Source organism: Myxocyprinus asiaticus, chromosome 22, assembly GCF_019703515.2.
Source record: "Myxocyprinus asiaticus isolate MX2 ecotype Aquarium Trade chromosome 22, UBuf_Myxa_2, whole genome shotgun sequence".
NCBI classification, from domain to species: domain Eukaryota; kingdom Metazoa; phylum Chordata; class Actinopteri; order Cypriniformes; family Catostomidae; genus Myxocyprinus; species Myxocyprinus asiaticus.
The window spans coordinates 24,918,288-24,937,990 of NC_059365.1; the positions used below are offsets into that span (position 1 = coordinate 24,918,288).

A 19,703-nucleotide genomic window follows, 5' to 3' on the forward strand; every position below is an offset into this window, starting at 1 on the left:
TATGCAAAAATGTATAATGGTGAATGCTGCCTGTCAGTAATTCATCAGAATGGGGTTGATTTTGGGGTACATTCACTTTCGGAAGCAACATGTCGATTTCCACTTGGTTTGATGTTTTGCTATGCAATGCAATGACAGCTATAAATTTACAAGTGTTAAGGGTCCAAATACTTCTTTAGGGCCACTGTATATAAAGATAATTAAATATATAAATTATCCATTATTCAAATATATAAAAAATAAACTGAGTAAGGAAGGAAATTGCACTGCTACACTGAACTTGTATGACATTCACTATTTGAAGGAAAATAACTTATCAGCAGGACTGTTAGTGCTCAGAGGTGCCAGGCCACGAGGCACTGGCTGGCTGCTGTTTTTAATGGCCCCCATTTCTCAAGATGTAAACAGAGAATATTCCCCAAACATTGCCTTTTTAAGACTTCCCAGGGAGAGCTAGGGGGCGACCTCTTCTGTTACTTACTGAAGCTAATGAAGGGCTCATCAAACAATCGCTCACACCAACACCGTGTTGTCACCCCCCTCAACCCCCCCTTCCCACTATTGTCTAAATTTAGACTTTCCAGAGCATGTGTCTGGAAGGAGACAGAACCTCTAAACATTAGTGTAACAAGCATTTGCAGGCTCCCTTATGGAAGAGAAAAAGGCTCTAACCTTGATGGACATTTCACAGACAAAGCTCACCACCCTCTTTCTCTCTTTAGCCATATTCAATCTGCTTCTTTGACCTCCATGGCTCAACATGTCCAGGAGGAAAATTCATCTGGCAGAGAGCACAGCACAAGGTCAAGGCTTTGTCACGCTTTCCTTTATACTTACTCTTATCTCTCCTCTCAGCAGATGTCGTGGTCCATTGATGCCGAGACTTGCTGTGGCTGAATGTCTGGATTGTTTGGGTTTCTTTGTTTGAAATTTTTCAATATCCCAAAACCTTCTGTTTTTTTTTTTCCAGGTTTAACCCTAAAAAGGGCAATAATATAAAGGTACCTCTAAAAAATTAATTGGTATCACTTTACAATAAGGTTCCATTTGTTAACATTAGGTAACTACATTTAACAACAGTTAACATGAACTAACAATGAACAGTAATTTTAAAGCATTTCTTAATCTTAGTTAATGTTAATTTCAACATATATTAATGCAAAATACTTTAGTTAGATTTTTTCAACCTGGTCTCATAGAATCATGTAACTATACCTACATTTTTGCAAAATGATTTTTATGGGGCTTATTGAACGTATCGCAGCATATTCCTGGTGAAACAACAATGACTTTTATTCCTTTACACAAATGACAAGTAAAATGCCATTTTTTCTGTAAATAAACAATTACTTGTTAGCTCTGTTCTTTACACAATGCAATCTTATGACATCAGACCACATTTACTATACCACAAGTCTTGTAAGGTGATATATTTTAATGTTTGGGTTACATAACCAACTACACTTACTCAACTGCTCAACTGATAGAACATTACACTTAAGGACCAGGGGTACGAGTCATGATGAGCACATGAGTTGACATGTGAGATTAAAGTGTCATAGAAGTGAAAAAATTAAACAAAATTAAAATATTGCTTTTTCATCCCACATTTGCTTTTGTGACATTATCGTTTTGGTTAAGATTTAAGGTAGGGAGGTAGGTTTTGTTGATTTAAAACTCGATAGAGCATTAAACTTTAAAACCTCTGTTTGGGGGAAATTTTACTCGCATTTAGAGCCACACAGTTGACATTTCACCTCAATACTGCCGCTATATGTATCATTTTGCAAAAATCTTGCCACAGTCAGATAAATTACATTTTAAGTATAATAAAAAAGAAAAGATTTGGAGATCAGGATGGATTTTGAAACCCAGATTTTCAATGTGGACATTTGAACCCCTTTTGAATACAGTGATATGTACATTTTTGCAATTAGAAGGGGATAAGGAAATGTAATACAACATGGCAAAATGCGTTACAATTAAATAAATACAAAAGTACACTTTAAATATATCAAACATGACCATCTCTTGCCTCATGACCTCTGTAGAAAACACTGTAACTGGACAAATTTGCTGGTGTTTTTTGTTATTCTATCTCGCTCTCTCATTAATACACAATAATAGATTAATCAATAAAACAAAGATTTCAGTTTATCCATGTGGGTGCGTAATTTCGTTATGGAACTGTTTGTGTTGCCAGTAGTCAGTGTAACAAGAAGATTTACAGAGCCATATTCTATTATTACATCAAAGCTTTGCCTTGGTCTGTTACACTCACAACATCTATCATCAGAGACTGTTTCTCTGTCATTAATCTTTGTGTCATGCAGGCAAAAAACAAAGTTTCATCTAAATATTTTTCAGATGTGTAGGGGAGACCAGGTCTAGTTGTCGCAAAAGGGAAGTTGCAACAAGGGCTCTATCTCAATAACTAAAATGTTTTGAGTCAAAAATCACACACAAACTTCACAACTGACCTCAATTAGGATAGTTTTTGTGAATTTTATCCTGCAAACTAAAGTTCAATTTTCTATAAATATTTGCATTCAAGCAAGGGTAATATGTTTACATAATGAAGGTATATTTTAACCCAAAACTGTCAGGTTGCAGTTTTTAAAAAATTTAATTTTTTCTTGCTCAAAACAATGTTTAACATTTTTGTATGTTATCTTTTACATTTTACTGTTTTGTGAACTGTTTCATAATTGTTTTACTGTTTTAATGAATATTCCAGGTTCAATACATGTTAAGCATCAACAGCATTTGTGGCATAATGTTCATTATCACAGAAAATAATTTCAACTTGTCCCTTGCTAATATGTCACAACTTGATGTCATTCTACCCATTTAAATTTGTAAAATGGAGGTTTACTTAATCCATTTGAGTTTGGACTACAAAAATATTTTTTTTGTGGTGTTAATGTATCATTGATGAAACTGGGCAGGGGATTTCCATTTTCCAGCATGCTTTGGATGGGACTCTATAGGGAGAATAAATGTTAAACTTAAGTGTTATTTTATGTGTTTTTGTGCTGAATAAATATAAAGGGGGATACTTGTTAGTGTTTAATGTTTTGTTATGATAAGATTGAGAAGAGTTTCTGTTGTGTTAGAGTTTCGGGGGTTACCATCTTGATGAAGAGTAGAGCTAAAGCTTACGATGAGGACCGGTAGATGTCACACATAAAATTGATTGCTTGCTTCGTTGAGCAAATGTTGTGCTAACCATAGCATATTTACAAAACTACGCACTGTAGTGCTTCCAACCAGCAGGCATTTATTATTCTAACAATCACTTTCAGTAGTTAGTACATAAATAAATAAAAGAGATTTATTTGAGTTACGCTGACACGTCTAATTTTGTTGGGTTTGCCCAAATCAACTAGGTTCTTTCTACACAAATTGTTTGTTGAGATAACAATTAATGTAAGCTTATTACAAACTCATTTCAAACATGTGGAACCACTGTCCACGATTAAATCAAGTTCAGCCAATGAGCTGAGTGACTGTAACCGTGTTGTTTTGCTTTCTTTTATCTTTTTTTTTCTTTTTTTTTTTTTTTTTTTATAAATGAAGGATGAGTTGAAATTACTTTTATTTATGTACGAAATAACATTATTGCACAAATGCTGTCAAATGAGCTTAACTTGTATGAACCCGGAACATTCCTTTAAATTTTGCTGGAATGCCTGTAATAAGATGTGGTTTCCATCGTGACCATTTACCATAGAGTGTGACAACATGCCTCAGTTTCCCTTATTTCCTGTGTTTCTACAATGGGATATTAAGCTTAAGTTTGGTTTTAGTTTATATATTCCAATTTCTCCAAATTCTCTCTTGACATTTTACCTATTTAGAGTACATTGATTACAGATAAAACAGCCAACAACAGGGAAAGTCTTTGTGTGGCTTGGTGAGAGGACTGTTTGTGTGGAGATCCAGTTTGTGATTCATGCCCGACAGCGATACTGCTTTTTTCAAGAAAATAAACAAACCTCTTTCTCTTTTCTTTTTGCTTGCCCTTTCTCACTCTTTTCTCCCTGTGACTTTTCTCCCTGTGTATATGATTCCTAGCATTCGGTAAGCAAATGCTTTCCCATATGGGGAAGCACTGCGCTTTTGAGAGGAAATTAATTATTTTAAATAACTGTGTCTGTGCACAGGCCTTGTGTTCCCAGCCAGGAATGGAAAGGAGCCCTCTGTTGTTAATGGTTTCCACATGGACTCTCAGAGAGGGCGGCCAAGACTCCAGCACAGGCAGAAATCTCCAAATTTAGAAGAAATATGAAAATTGTCAAATGTGCCTTCCTTAGCTGAGCGGATGGGCTCAGCCCTCCTTCCCCATCCCTTCTCATCCTCACACACCGCGGGTCACAGCTTGGGGTCACGGGGGCTCTTACTCCAGCCAATCAGGCAGTTCAGGGGGCTTTCCCTAACATGCTGCTCAGATGGTGGGCCGGCCCCTTGCCTCATATAAGGTAAAAGAAAAGTCTTTGCTCCCCAGGCCAGCCACGCATCAAAAAGGAGCCTCTTGCCGGGAACCCCCTTAGACTGTGGTTGACACGGCATCCATGGGAACAAAGTGGGGACCCCCTCCCTGCAACTCATCCCAACACAATACACACAGACCGGCACCAACCAACCTCCCTTCAAGACTCTGGACTGCTCAGAGGTATGTCTTTCTCAACTTACTGTATGTCTAACACCACTGTCCAAGATTGTCTTGTTGATTTGTGAAATGTATCTGTCGTATGTTATCAAATTTCTGAATTAAGCTGTTTAGAGATATCATCCCTGCTGAAAAGACCATCTTAGACCAGCATAGTGGTTTAGGCTGGTTTATGCTGGTTTAGTGATAGTTTAGCTGGTGGACCAGCAGTGTCATTTTGTTCACCATTAAAAAATGCTGGTCAACCAACATGGTCTTTCTGGAGCATACTGGTCTTTTCAACAGGGATGTTGATGGTCATTGCTCTTGTTAGTCACTATGTTGCCCAGCACCTGAAAGGGAGAGCAGAGGTTGGCCAGCTGGCACTCTATAGAAAAGATACTGAAACATACCAGGCATGTCAAGCTGTCATTGAGAGTAGTGTGCTGCTGTGACACAAAGCTGATACAGCTGGCTAAATGCACTGCATTGATACAGTGAGCACTTCCCCACTGGTATACCAGGGTACCAGGAAACAAACACAAATAGTGATGGGCTTTCCTACAGCAGAGTACTTCTGCTTCAGAGTTAACGAAAGCATGCTGCAAGGAAGTTTTCCAACTAACAAAGCAAGGGTGGGATTATTTATTAGAACCAGGACTTTAGTTCCAGTTTTAAGTTTTTCAACAGTATTGACGGATTGCAGATTACTTGCATTCTCCTGGTCTGCTTTCATGCTGCATGTCTGAGTGTGTTATTGAGAATGTAACAGTAGAGTTCACCTGGGGATACTGGGGAAAAATGGGAATTGACCTCACAGAGCAGAGTCCTAAAAGCCTTACTGGGAATGTGATCCTGCTGCTGTTTTACTAGCCTTTGATCTTGACTTTGAACTTCAGCAAAATCGGATGACAAATTGAGATGCATGCAATCTTCATCAATTTGCTTAATGTTTTGCCATGCTGTTACAAAATTTCATGTGTCGATTGATTTTATTTAACAATGATTGCATGCATTTTTAGAAAACCTTGAAATATACTAGTCAACAATGCAAAAACACACACACAAAAAAAAACATTTCCTTAAGCAATATTTTGTCTTGTTTTCCAATAAGAAAATGGCCTTAATCAAGACAAATTTACTTAAGAAGCAAAATTGCTAAAGACTTATTTTTGGAGAATATACGGTATCTCAAATTAAGTTTACTTCTGCCAAAAAGTTTTTCTTGTTTTAAGCATTGTAACAGTATAAGGGCGGGAACCGGCTGAACAGTCAACATAAAGTTTAATGGTATAAATGAACTTAAAACAACATAGAACATAAAACATAAGATGAACATACATGCAGCGCAGCCGCATTTGTCTCTCTCTCTCTACTCTCTCTCTGTGTGTCTCCGCTCGCCCTTTCCCTCTCCCCACGCCGCCCCTCGTCTCTCCCCCAGGTTCACAGGAGGCGGGGTGGACCACCGGTGGTGCCCCAGCCTGAATCGGGCGGGGGAGGAGTGTGACGAGGAGGAGGGCATGGCCAGTGCTGAATCAGCTGATCAGCGGGAGATCGAGATAAAGGAGAGCCGGAGGCACCAGTTAGAGAGAGAGAGAGAGACTCACATGGCTGGGCTGCATGTGTGTCTGTGTATGTCTTATGTTGTTTTAAGTTCATTTATATCATTAAACCTTTATGTTGACTGTTCAGCCAGTTCCTGCCTCCTCCTTGCCCATCCTTGAACTTTTACAAGCATAAATCTAACTAAATTTAGTAAAGTTTAAGTTTAAAAAAGACGACAACAAAAAAATTAAATGGGCTAAGAACATAATATTTTTCTAGCGAAACTCTCAAACTACACTAATGTCCTTTTAAAAAGGCCATTTGGAAGTTTACAAAATAGTTCAGCAGCATTATGAGAGCAAGAGAGATGAGGGGCAGAAATCCATCCCCCACACTCTCTCCTCCATTCCTCTGTTCTTTGTTTCTGAAAAAAACCCTGTTGCAAATATCAGATGGGGGGAGCGGAGGAGGAGAGCAAGCAGATGTATCCAGCTGTTGGTAGGCTGGGGTCAGCGTTTAACTTTCCTAGTCCAGGGATGCCACTCTGGTGACTTACTCAAACACACACTCTGTTTTTCACACACACACACACACACACACATTCCAACACATTTGAGCTGAATCTTAGCATGCCCATATAAAGTAAAAGACATGTTAATCCGCCATCTGAACAAATCACTCAAGGACTAATGGTTTACATCATGAAATCATTGAGAAACTTGAATACAAAGAACACGTTTTTCAAAGATTTTATGAAATACTTTGAGTGCATTCTGTTTGCTCATGTTCAATACTTGATTTTGCCATTGTGTTTACAAATGTTGTGTGATTTCAAAAGTTTACTTCATTAACAAATAACAATCTATTATCTAGACAACCTGGATTGGCTCGATTAAAACATTGACTTACATTTAACTAAAATTGTGTGGTTTCATATTGACAATTATTAATAATAAAATATGCCGTAAATTGTACTGTATATAATATATAAAGTTTATTGTATCCCACAATGATAAACAATCCCTCATTAGCTGTGTATTACTACAACATTTCCTTTGTTTGTGTATGCATTCACCTAATTGTTGCCAGAGCTCCAAAAAGCCCTGTAAATCTCAGCCTTGTACTGCAATCTATCATTATACTGTAGGTCTTATGCTGGATAGATGAACACGTGTGTGTTGATGGACAGATGGACAGATTAGATAGAGGGTTGGAGGGGTTGAGCTGGAGACAGTGAGGGAGGGAAAGGAAGTGCATTATTTATTTTCAGTCAAAAGTTAAAAGTCTGGCAGCCATCAGAGCAGAGTGCTTTCACATGACCCTTTGGTGACCTTGGTGCTTTGGCCTGCCCCCGCATCACTTGCTCCCCTACCCGAGCCCCAGGGGACCCCAGTTCCCAGGGTCACTTGACATGAACACTGGGAAGGGAAAGTAGGGGTTAGATCCCACCAGGGACTACCCATAAGCCTATGTCCAACAACTCATAATGGTCCAAACAGCATTAGGACCCCTAAAAACATACATATGCACTGCCTTTTAGGGAGTGGAGGTGCTGACAGAGAGCTGAGTGCTGACTGTCTAGGCATATTTTTTCACTCTATGCCCATACACAACACTCCACATTCCAATTACTTGCATTTAAGGAGTGCTTTGGGGGTTCGTTTTTTGGGTTTTTAAGTGTTCCTGCTGCGCCTTTGCCTTGTAAATGTTGGATGTTTGCTTTTATGATGTTTAGATACACCTGGGAAATGTTAATGATCTCATGCTTTATAAAATACAAATGTTTTGGAATCTTGAAGTTTAATGCAACAGACACAACACTGAACAAAAAAGCAACATGCATGTTTGGGCAGTTAATATTTATGCATTTGGCAGACACTTTTATCAAAAGCGACTTATAGTGCATTCAAACTATACGTGCATTCCCTGGGAATCAAACCCATGACTTTGCTCTTGCTAGAGCCATGATGTAGTTGAGCTACCACAAATTTTGACATGTTTTTCACAAACACGAAAGAATATCCAGCATAAATTAGCCCCTTTGGATTCTTTCACTTTAACCGGACTAAATACTATCACATAGCTAACATGCTTTCGCTGAACATCTTCCCTGGTTCTGAGAAATCTGGCTCTGATATCCCCAGTGCTGAGAAGCCTATGTTTACTGAAGTCATCTCTAAGCATTCAAACAGCAGCCACGGGGTGCCGAAGAGGGGTTGCAGGGATTGTCTGGACTTCTAGTGTCTGCTAAATGCCAAACAACTAACCCTGAAGATCACAGGCAAACAAGCACTGTAGAATTGCCCTAATGCCATCAAACAAACTCAAAGTAGCTCGCTAAAATGCTACAAGGTGTGCGCTAACAATGCGTCCTTACGTATTATGTGATTTCCCAAAAGAATCTAAAAGTAGACAGCTGCTATTAAGTAGTGAAATCTCTGTTTAAGCATAGGGATAGATGAATGCTTGCATTTGTAGCTTGTACATAAGCCTGAGCTTCAAAAGGGAGATTAGCTTCAAGAGCTAGACAGCAGAGAGAGGTAACAGGCGGGGGTGCCCTCCCCCTCCTTCACGTTTCCTGTCGTGATGATTTAAGGAGATGGGGAGAAATGAGAGGGAACCTTAAAAGGCAATGTTTAGGCGTGCTCGCACTCTCCATTATCAAGCCAGTGTCTGTCTGTGTAAACACAGCATCTGCCTCTGTGGAGGTGAGTGCTTTGGCATTAGCTTGGGCTGTCACTGTAATAACTCTCTCTTTCTCTCGCTCTTTCACTTTATTCCTACTCTTTCTTCTGATGAAACATCTATACAGTAACATACACACATTTACCCTGATCAGAAGTCTTTTCCACTATCATTAATGGTTTCATTGTATTTCTGAAGTAGTAGCCCTCACATACAGTAAGAAGGAATCACTTACAAAAAATGTAGATTTCTGGCGAACTAGCTGCAAACTTGCCACAAAATTGCTGCAAATATGGCACTTATTATTTTCTCATTCAAATGAGCTTGTAATTTGCCACAAATGTCTGCCAGAAGTTTACAATTCTTAACCGATAGATGTGAACATTCAGCAAACCTTTGGCAACAATGAGCAATTTGCCGCAAGTTTGCTGCAAAGCTCATTTGCATGTGAAAATGACCAGTGACAAATTTGCGGCAAGTTTGCTGCAAATTTGCCATGAACTCATGAAGGCTTTGTAAGGGCTTTGAACTTCCAATTCACTGTCATATCATGCAGAGAGTGAGTAACCTAACAACTTTAAACTGGGTTTAAATTGATATTTATTAATTCTGTAATAATTTACTCATCCTCATGTTGTTTCAAATCTGTATGACTTACTTTCTTCCATAGAACACCAAATGGGATGTTATGCAAAAGAATGACAGATTCAGTCACCGTTAATTTCTATTGCATTTTTTCCATACAATGAAAGTGAATGGTGACTGAGGCTGTAATTCTGCCTAACATCTCTTTTTGTTTTCATGAGGGTGAAAAATGATGACAGAATTTATTTGGGGGAGAAAAACTTATATTCTGAGTCTGAGGTAATGTCCACACTGATCTATTTTCATTTGAAAACTCTGTTTCAGTTCCCTGAAGTCATTGTTTTTTAAAGTCCATTGTAATGGAGAGCATTTTCGAAATGTTATATTTTTGGTGGAAAAAAAAGCCATTCCAGTCTGGATGGGAGGCGTAAACGTAGTGAAAATAATGCGTTTTCAAACGAAAATGTATTAGTGTGACTGTGGCCTAGGCTACGTCCACACTAATCCGTTTCCCTTTGAAAACTCTGTTTTCAGTTTCCTGACGTCATCTTTTTCCGAAGTATGCAGTAATTGGAGAACGTTTTTGGTTGAGAAAATCACTGGTTCCAGTGTGGATGTGAGGCGTAAACATAGCAAAATAAAAGCGTTTTAAATGAAAATTTAGGCTATTAGTATGTGAACATAACCTGAACAACATAAAATCCAATTGCCTATTTGTTTTCAGTTTTGTCTCTGGAATGGTTGTGTTTTTGAACCATCACAAAAAAACAGCTAGCATGCTGTGAAGTATGTAAAGCTGGGAACACTTAGGCAATCTTCAGATCAGGACTGTAGACTTCCTCAATGGCTAGACTGTGCGTGTGTGTGCACGTGTTTGTGTGTGTTTCACTCTGTTCATAGAAACTGAGAGCCATCTGGTGTAAGTAGAGGTGTGTGGGGTTCACCTCAGCATACTGCTGAACCACTAGAACTGCCTCAGCTAACACTAATCAACACACACAACATGCCAAGTAATAGGAGACTTTAATTGTATGCCATGCTCGAAATAACCATTAACATACTTTTGCATGCATATTTGATTTTGAGAAATTATTTCTCTAGAAAATAATAGGCCATGCAGAACATTCATATTATAATCACAGGACATAGTTATTGATTTTGCATATGTAGTTTTCCTCTGCAGTGTATTCCCAATGTGTCGTTATGAGACAAATTTAGCTCATGCATCCCAAGTAGGACAGAGCCTGGGAACTAGGATTTAATGTTTATTATTGGGGCTCACTTATTAAGCAGTAGTTCAGTATCAGTATCTTGACAAGCACTGAGTCTGGGAGCAGGAAGTGTTTGTTGAGCTTTGCTCACATGGATTAATAATTGAGACATCAGGGGGCTCCATATCTCACAGTTCTGCGGAGCAGAAAGAAAATTCACAACTATGTCAATCAGTATGTGAGATTAAAAGTCCCCATGATTACTGTCATGTTAAATATGAAACCCAATGCCTCAGCTACAAAACTTTAGGCAGATGAGGTGAACATTCCTTTATTTCGTCAACGTTGCGCTCTCCATGATGCTTTGCCATGGTTGAGTTTTTCTGGCTTCTCCTACACCTTTAACTCCCTTTTGCCTTTTATGTCAGGCTACCACAGACTGTGACTAGAAAAGGGAATGTATGCAGGCAGTGCGGCGGGAAAGAGAAATCGGGGGAGGGGAGGGCACACAGAGCAGTGACAAATTATCTGCTTCCCCAATCACTGGCCGTACGTTGCTGAAAGAGTGAATGTTTATCAAAAGCTCAGCTACATTTTCCATTATCCCAAAATAAAATCCCTTCAGGATTCCTTATATGGACTGAGGGAGATTCCAGAAGGGGATATGAGACAACCTAAAGCTCTCACTTGCTGGAAAAGGCTCAAAAAAGTCTCTGGAATTTTCATGTTGTTTTTTCTTTCTTTCTTTTTCCTTAGTCATTTTTTCCCACTTTTTTAGAGGGGCTTTCTTTCTTTGCAGTAAATGTAATACTCTGCAAATTCAACTGAAAGCAATTTGTTTGATTATAACTCATCAAAATAGCTTAGGGCATTCTGAAACCCTATGAGGATACATTTTGACAACATCTTTTCACATATAGTCAACTGAGAAATGTGTGGAAAATCACTGATATTCATACCCCATGGTCAATTTATTCTGCAGCATAACTGAATGAGTGTGTTTACATGCAAACCAACATGCTGATAATTACCAAAAAAAAAAAACAAACAAAAAAACGTGTTTACATGAGACTGGAAATCATCATGTTATTCTCTACTTTTGATGTCAATATGTAGACACTTGCGCATATTGGATAAGCCGCTAAGAACGCCGGTAAATGTGTTTACATGTAACACAAAATTGGTGTAATGTGCAAAAATCATGCGGATCAGTTTGTGCAGAACCGTCAGTGTTGTTAATGTAAAATAATGTTGATTGCCACAAACAAAATTAAACTTATAAATAAAATGTAAAAAAAAAGCAAAAATGCCAGTTACAGTAAACTGTTGTTTCAAATGTATAGCCACAATAGGCAAACATTACACGTGTTAACGTGATTTACTATAATAAAATGGCTTACTAACCTTATCAGTGTAAAGTTAAACAATATTACAACTTTGTGCCATGTCGACACAATGCCGGTAAACCCTGGAAGCGATTTTATCACACTAAAATCATGTTAACATGTATAATGTTCAAGTCTTGTGGGTATACTTTTGAAATAGTGTGTATTTTAATGTTTATGTACTGGCCCCCCATTTTATTCCATTGTAAGTTCCTTACAGTTAGCATGATTTTGTTGTTGTTGTTGTTTTTGTGGTAGTCAACATTATGCTACAAATGCTGTCAACTGAGCTTAACTTGTATTTAACCCGGAATATTACTTTAAGGCAATTACATGTTTACATATTGTCGGCTTATTAATCATAATTGGTGTAAGGTTGTGCATGTAAACGAGCTCAATGACACTAGAATGATAAAATTAGCAGTCTGACATTTTCTGAAATTGCCATTTATGATGTTCCACCCTTTTCTTTTCTTACAGAGTGGAGTGTCTCAAGTCTGCACGGAGAAAAAAAAATGCTGTGGACTAAACATCTGAACAATTGGCACACACCGTCGAGGTGAGAACCATGTAGTTAGTAAAAACAAATACATCATCTCTCTTCCATTCTCTTTTTTTTAGAGATTTACTGAATTTACCTAAATGGAGGAACACAGGCTTTAGTGGAACTTCTTTCTTTGTTGTATTCAGATTTAGGTCACCATGCTTCATTTCCGTCTATAAACAGAAACAAAGTGGAGCCAGATGTGCTTGTCAACTAAGGCCTTCAGTCCTTCTCCAAATGATTGTACTGTAAACTATGAACAGTACCTTATGGATAGGCTGTATATCTGTGTTAATAATGCCTGCTGCCCCCCAACTCTCTCCATTAACCACACAGCACTGCTGGGAAAGCTATTAGAGGGTTGTGTTCGAGTGAGTGAATAATCCTGCATAATCTTACCCGCTTCCTAGACGGTGGAGTGAAAACGATCCAAGAAGTATAAAGACAGAGCTCACAGAGTTGCCAGTCTGTGAGAATGAGCTCAGCTCTTGGTGCTATCCAGTAGCATTTTGTGGTTCCCACACACCACAGAATCAGACAGCAGCACATTCAAGGGCACAGGAGAGCTGACTCCACTTGCAGCCCTGAGCGAGAATTTCTGGCTGTACAGATGCAAGCATAGTGTTATCATATCACTGGGAAGGGTTCAGGCTCTTTTAAACATATTCAAACCATGTCATCTGCTTCTTTGAGGAAATAAAACTCATGCTGAGCTGGACTCTGACAGGTTTATGAACCTTAGAGATTTTCTGCTGTTTTAACCAGAAAATAAGACAAACAATTTTTTTTGCAGTGTTCAACTAATCAAACAATGTTACTATTATCATTAACTCAAGATTCTCTTATGAACTCAAGATGTCAAGATTTGTATGTCATTTGGAATATTTTATGATCACTTTCATAATGTTTTTATTTCCTTTTTAAGCTTGAAAGCTCCAGTACCCATTATTCATAATTGCATGGACAATGCATGACCAGTGAATTCTTCAAAATTTCTCCTATCTTCTCCTTGTGTTCCAGGGAAGATAGAAAGTCAAATGAGTTTGGAACAACATGTTAATTTTGGATTAACTATTCCCTTAAAGTTTATGTCTACTCTGGTGGTAGGCCTATTTTATATGCTGAGAACAGAAGTCCCATTGAAACCAATTTCTCTGTGGACCAATCTGATTGGGACAAAGAGGAAGCGGTTGTGTATAAAGAGGCGTGGCCTTGTATTCTGCGGTACACTGAGCTGATTGACTCAGGGGCACTTCAGCAGACTGTTGCATTGATGTTCCCTTTGAACTTGAGTACAGATGTTCACTGCAGGAATAAACATCCTGTTCTAAAACCACTGATCAACCAGAGCCGGTCAGAATGAATCGTACTGCAGTAGTGCTGGAAGTCAATGCGGAGCAGGGCGAACGTGCAGTTGTTTATTCAGTGGATTGGAGTCCTGCAGCTCCAAGGTTTTTCTTGGGTGACAGCCACTTTCAGCTGCTTCCACTCTGGCTGGAGATTGAGAGAGGCAGGCTGGGGAGCCAGAGCTCATACTAAATATCCCACTTTCAGGCTGGTGAGCTTATTTGTGTCTGAATCACTGCATAGAGTCTTTCCACTATCCTGCATTCTGACACCTCATCAGTGACCCAGGATGGCATTCCAGAGTCATAGTGAGAGGGCTGATCAGGGCAATGGAGCCTGGACCTGAAGTGTAGATGAACTACTTTTACCAAAAAATTACTGTGGTGCTTCTATGATTCGCTGATGGTATCAAATGGTAATACCATGGTACTTTGATTTTGTAAAATGTATGTACCATAGTATTTTTATGGTACCCCAAGGTATCTGTTCAATAATGCCATGTTACTATGGTAAATGTCCAAAAAAAAACAAAAAAAAAACATGCTAGTACCATGGTTCTTTTAGGTGTAGTCAGACAGGGGTCAAAGCCATTTCCTGTACAGCTACATGATGTTCAACAGCCCTTCCCCCACACACAGTCATCCATCTATTTCCCTTCAAGTACTTAGAACTCTTTAACCGCAATAGGCCTAACAAATCCATCCATATTTTATTTTTTTTTAATAAAGGGGATAAAAGACTTAATAAATACAAGTCTATCTATCTGTAATTGGGCATTCATCTCTTGCTCCTGTTCCTTAGGCTTTATAGCGGCAGGCCAGACTGTCTGGCGAGGTGAGAGCCTGAGGAACTCATCCAAACCCAAGTCCTTTATATGAGATTGAGTCATCTCCCATGCAATCGACAGGATGTAGGAGGTTGCAGTCCAGGCTGATCAAAGAAATGAAAGTAAGTTGGCAACTGCAAAGGAATCTTAAATGATTCACTCCCCATCGGTCCTCATGCCCACGGTGCAGTGCTGCATCTCTGGTCAAATGGGAGTCTGAGATGAAGCACTGTAGCTCGGGAGGGAGGGCACTGCATCTAAAATCATCATGTAACCATAAGCTACTTTGGTTTTACATTTAAAACCAAAGTAGCAAACCCTAACCCCCTAATCCTAAATGTATGGAATATAATGCAAATGTATAATTAGCAGAAGCATTAGTGGTAGTCATACCTGTTGATTTATGTTTGCTTCAGCATACATAAGTCAGGTTTCATTTAGACAGAACTGAATGTGTTTTCCCATGGATCGTCCACAAGTGTCTTCCTCCACAATGCATTCCCTCATTTCCCCATCCCCGGGGTCCAGTTTTCCCAGGAATCCCTTGGGCAATCACAAGGGGGATTCCTGGAAATACTGTTCTTGGGGGTGGGGCTGGACAACTGAATATATCAAGTGATATAACTTATATTATCTCATTACCCAGTTGTGCTATACATGTTTAGTCATAAATACATATTTATATTTTATAATTATTTTTTTTATCCCCTTTTCTCCCCAATTTGGCATGCCCAATTCCCACTGCTTACTTGGTCCTCGTGGTGGCGCGGTTACTCACCTCAATCCGGGTGGGGGAGGACAAGTCTCAGTTGCCTCCGCTTCTCAGACAGTCAATCCGCGCATCTTATCATGTGGCTCGCTGTGCATGACACCGCGGAGACTCAAAGCATGTGGAGGCTCATGCTACTCTCCGCGATCCACACACAACTTCCACGCGCCCCATTGAGAGTGAGAACCACTAATCGCGACCACAAGGAGGTTACCCCATGTGACTACCCTCCCTAGCAACCAGGCCAATTTGGTTGCTTAGAAGACCTGGCTGAAGTCACTCAGCAACATATTTATAATTTCTTGAGTATAACTATGAAGTAAAATATCCTCCTTTTGTCATAAATAAACTTATTTTGATTTCCTTTACAACCTTCTTGTTTCAGAAATGTATTTTCAATAAAGTTATCATTGATTCATCCTCCAAAGGTGTCCTTATTTCTTATATATTATTTAAATAATTCAGTTTGGTAGTGCAACTTTCGCTTAACCCATTTCACCTGAAATTTTTAGTTTTAAATTTGAAGGGCCTAAAAAGAGTTGTTGATGCATTTTACATGGAATTCTCAACTATAAATGAAAGTGCAGACTGTCTTGATTTCATGTGAATATTTGGTGGTGCAAAATAGTCCCATGACTAGAGACATTTAATTCCACTGTGCTTATCTGAAGATTATGTCTGTGTCAAAGCTTCACAAAAGAAGCAAGTAAAACCTGTCATAATCCTCATACAACTCAACTTGTGGTACATATAATGTTTATTTTTGTTTTTAAGATTGCTATGGCTCATAAATCATGCTCACAAGTCAAGTAAGTGGTCACAATTATAAAATTGTATTGTAATGCACAAGTTTTGTTACAACAAATGAAACTGAAAAGTAAAATTAAAAAGAAATATGCCTGTATTGTTGGTTTATTATTTCCCTTCCTCCCACAATTTCCTGGTAGGAAAAAATATTAAATTATGTTACTTTATAGTAAGCAATTTCCTATTGGGTCTTATTAACAACTGAGTTTCCCATCGGTTACAATTGTGACCAAGAACACAGAACCCTTTATTTATACTAATAATAAAAAAATAAAAAAAAGGTTGTTTCGTTGGACTGTCCAAGGAGTAAAATAGGTACATGTGCGCATTTAGCTGGGAAAAAGGTGGGATTAAATGGTTAATATGAAATTATGAAACAGCGCCACTTATCAGTAGAAAGAAAATAGTTCAGAACATTGCAAGCAAGCCTAATATACACAAGGGGGCGCAGATGAGTTTACAGAGGTGGATCAAAAGAAAAAACGCAGCCCACACGTGGTGGCTCAGATTACATGGATTTCAAAAAAGTGTATTTACATATTTTTCTGTGGGATACAGTAATCATTGTCGTCCTACTCATAAGAAACTGTACATTATGCAAATGTGAATCATGTCCATATACATGAATTATCTATTTACAGGCTCATATGATCAAAGAGACCACTGAATAATCTAAATTAGTATTTGTACACTATTTTACAATCCAATTGATGATAGATTTAATCTGTCATTATTTTGCGAGCTCTACATAAGAATATCGGTGAGCACCAGTATACAGATGCATCCATATACTGTACCTATGTGCAATGTGAGTCATTCAGGATTAAGTGGGCAGCAGAAGCTCATATATGAATGTGAGTGTTCCTATACTGTTCTCTGTTCACCGATCCTGCCTCTAAGAGCGTGACACTGCGTGGGAGCTCTGGGCCTCTGCCAAAGATCAAAGGCAATTGTGGCAAGTCCTGGTGGAAAAATAATAGTGAACAAGAAACTAGTACAACATACAGAGTAGCAAAGTCATCTCACACACCTCTTATGGGTCCTCCCAAAGTAATTTATTGGTTCCTCTGAGACATCAGTTGTATAAATGATGACATCGCTTCAAGGAGTGGAGAGGGAAGGACAAGACACAAGGATCTGTACTAGGTTAAGTGGCATTCAACTGATCACAATGTATAGTCAGGACATTAATAACATGAAAAGTTCCACATCTCTTTCTGTCCTTGTTAGAGACAGTTGTCCTTTGTCTTTGAAGACTGTAGTGTACACCTTTGTATGAAATCTTCATTCCTCAAAACAATGATTGACTGATGAGTTTCTGGAGAAAGCTGTTTCTTTTTTTTTTTGCCATTTTTGACAATATTGACCTTAAGACATGCCAGTCTATTGCATACTGTGGCAACTCAAAAACAAACACAAAGACAATGTTAAGCTTCATTTAACAAACCAAATAGCTTTCAGCTGTGTTTGATATAATGGCAAGTGATTTTCTCATACCAAATTAGCAATTTAGCATGATTACTCAAGGATAAGGTGTTGGAGTGATGGCTGCTGGAAATGGGGCCTGTCTAGATTTGATCAAAAATGACTTTTTTCAAATACTGATGGTGCTGTTTTTTACATCAGTAATGTCCTGACTATACTTAGTGATCAGTTGAATGCCACTTTGGTGAATTAAAGTATCAATTTACTTCTGAAACAGAAAATCTGTACATTATTCCAAACTTTTGGCTACTGGTGTGTGTCTGTGTGTGTGTGTATATATATATATATACACTACCGGTCAAAAGTTTTGAAACACTTGACTGAAATGTTTCTCATGATCTTAAAAATCTTTGATCTGAAGGCGTATGCTTAAATGTTTGAAATTAGTTTTGTAGACAAAAATATAATTGTGCCACCATATTATTTTATTTCATTATAAAACTAAAATTTAATAAAAAAAAAAAATAAAAAAAAATGTTTTTGAAATTGATGACTTGGACCAAATAATAAAGAAAAGCAGCCACTAAGTGCCCAACATAGATGGGAACTTCTTCAATACTGTTTAAAAAGCATCCCAGGGTGATACTTCAAGAAGTTGGTTGAGAAAATGTCAAGAGTACATGTCTGCAAATTCTAGGCAAAGGGTGACTACTTTGAAGATGCTAAAATATAACACAGTTTTGATTTATTTTGGATTTTGTTTAGTCACAACATAATTCCCATAGTTCCATTTATGTTATTCGATTGTTTTAATGACTTTACTATTATTTTAAAATGTGAAAAAAAAATTGTAATAAAGAATGAGTAAGTGTTTCAAAACTTTTGACCGGTAGTGTACACATGCAGTATATATTCATAGGTCCATCAAACTTATCTTTGCTTAAAGGCATATTCTGGGTTCAATATAAATTAAGCTCAGTCGACAGAATTTGTGGGATACTGTTGATTACCAAAAAAAAGAGGTAAAAAATATAATAAGAATTCAACTCATCCCTCCCTCAAAAATCGAGGTTACAGTGAGGCACTTAAAATGAAAGTGAATGGGGCCAATTTTTTGAGGGTTTAAAGGCAGAAATGTAAAGCTTATAATTTTACAAAGTTAAACTCATGTATTATTTGAGCTGTAAAATTGTTTAAATTGTCATTTTTATGGTTGTTTTAGGGTTTTGGGGTTTATGTCATTGCATCGTCATAGTAACAAAGTCGTAAAATTTGATATAACTTTACACAGAAAAGGTTAATAAGTGACTTTATCACACTACAATCATGTTAACACATATTGTTTGTCTTGTGGCTGTACTTTTGAAACAGTGAGTATTTTAATGTTTACAGATTGGCTCCATTCACTTCCATTGTAAGTGCCTCACTGGAACCCAGATTTTTGTTTTTTTAAAGAAAATGTGGGACGAGTCGAAATAATTTTTTGGTAATCAACATTGTCACAAATGCTGTCGATTGAGCCTAACTTGTATTGAACCGTAAAGAAACAATAGATAGGCCAGGGGTCAAAAAACTTTGTCACAGTAAAAATGACCTTTAAACACACAACTCAAAAGTCTTATACCCAACTATAATCAGATACGAGTGTGAAAAATTAATCCTGTGTTTTTCTACAGACTAGTCATTGCATGTTTGTGTTGTGAATGAAGTTGAAGACTAACAGCAATTCCAAAGATTTTCCATGTCTGTGTTTTTTGGTTGCAGTTTAGCAATAAAAGGTCTGAGTCATGATTATCTTCTCAAACAACATGAAGAAAATCAAAGCTCAAAGCTCGTACACGTCTAAAGTGTATTAGAGGTGGAGTTTGGTTACAGTTTAAAATCATTGTTGTGATCAGCAAATATGGATCAGTAAATCTGAAT

At 38.0% G+C, this 19,703-nt stretch overlaps 1 long non-coding RNA gene across 1 annotated transcript; it reads left to right on the plus strand.

Annotated features, from left to right (window-relative positions):
- Positions 1-4,488: 4,488 nt before the first annotated feature.
- On the plus strand, positions 4,489-14,901 carry LOC127412992 (uncharacterized). The gene is made up of 3 exons (XR_007892513.1): positions 4,489-4,675; positions 12,543-12,621; positions 14,755-14,901. It is a non-coding gene; the product is annotated as an uncharacterized LOC127412992 (long non-coding RNA).
- The last annotated feature ends 4,802 nt before the right edge of the window (positions 14,902-19,703 follow it).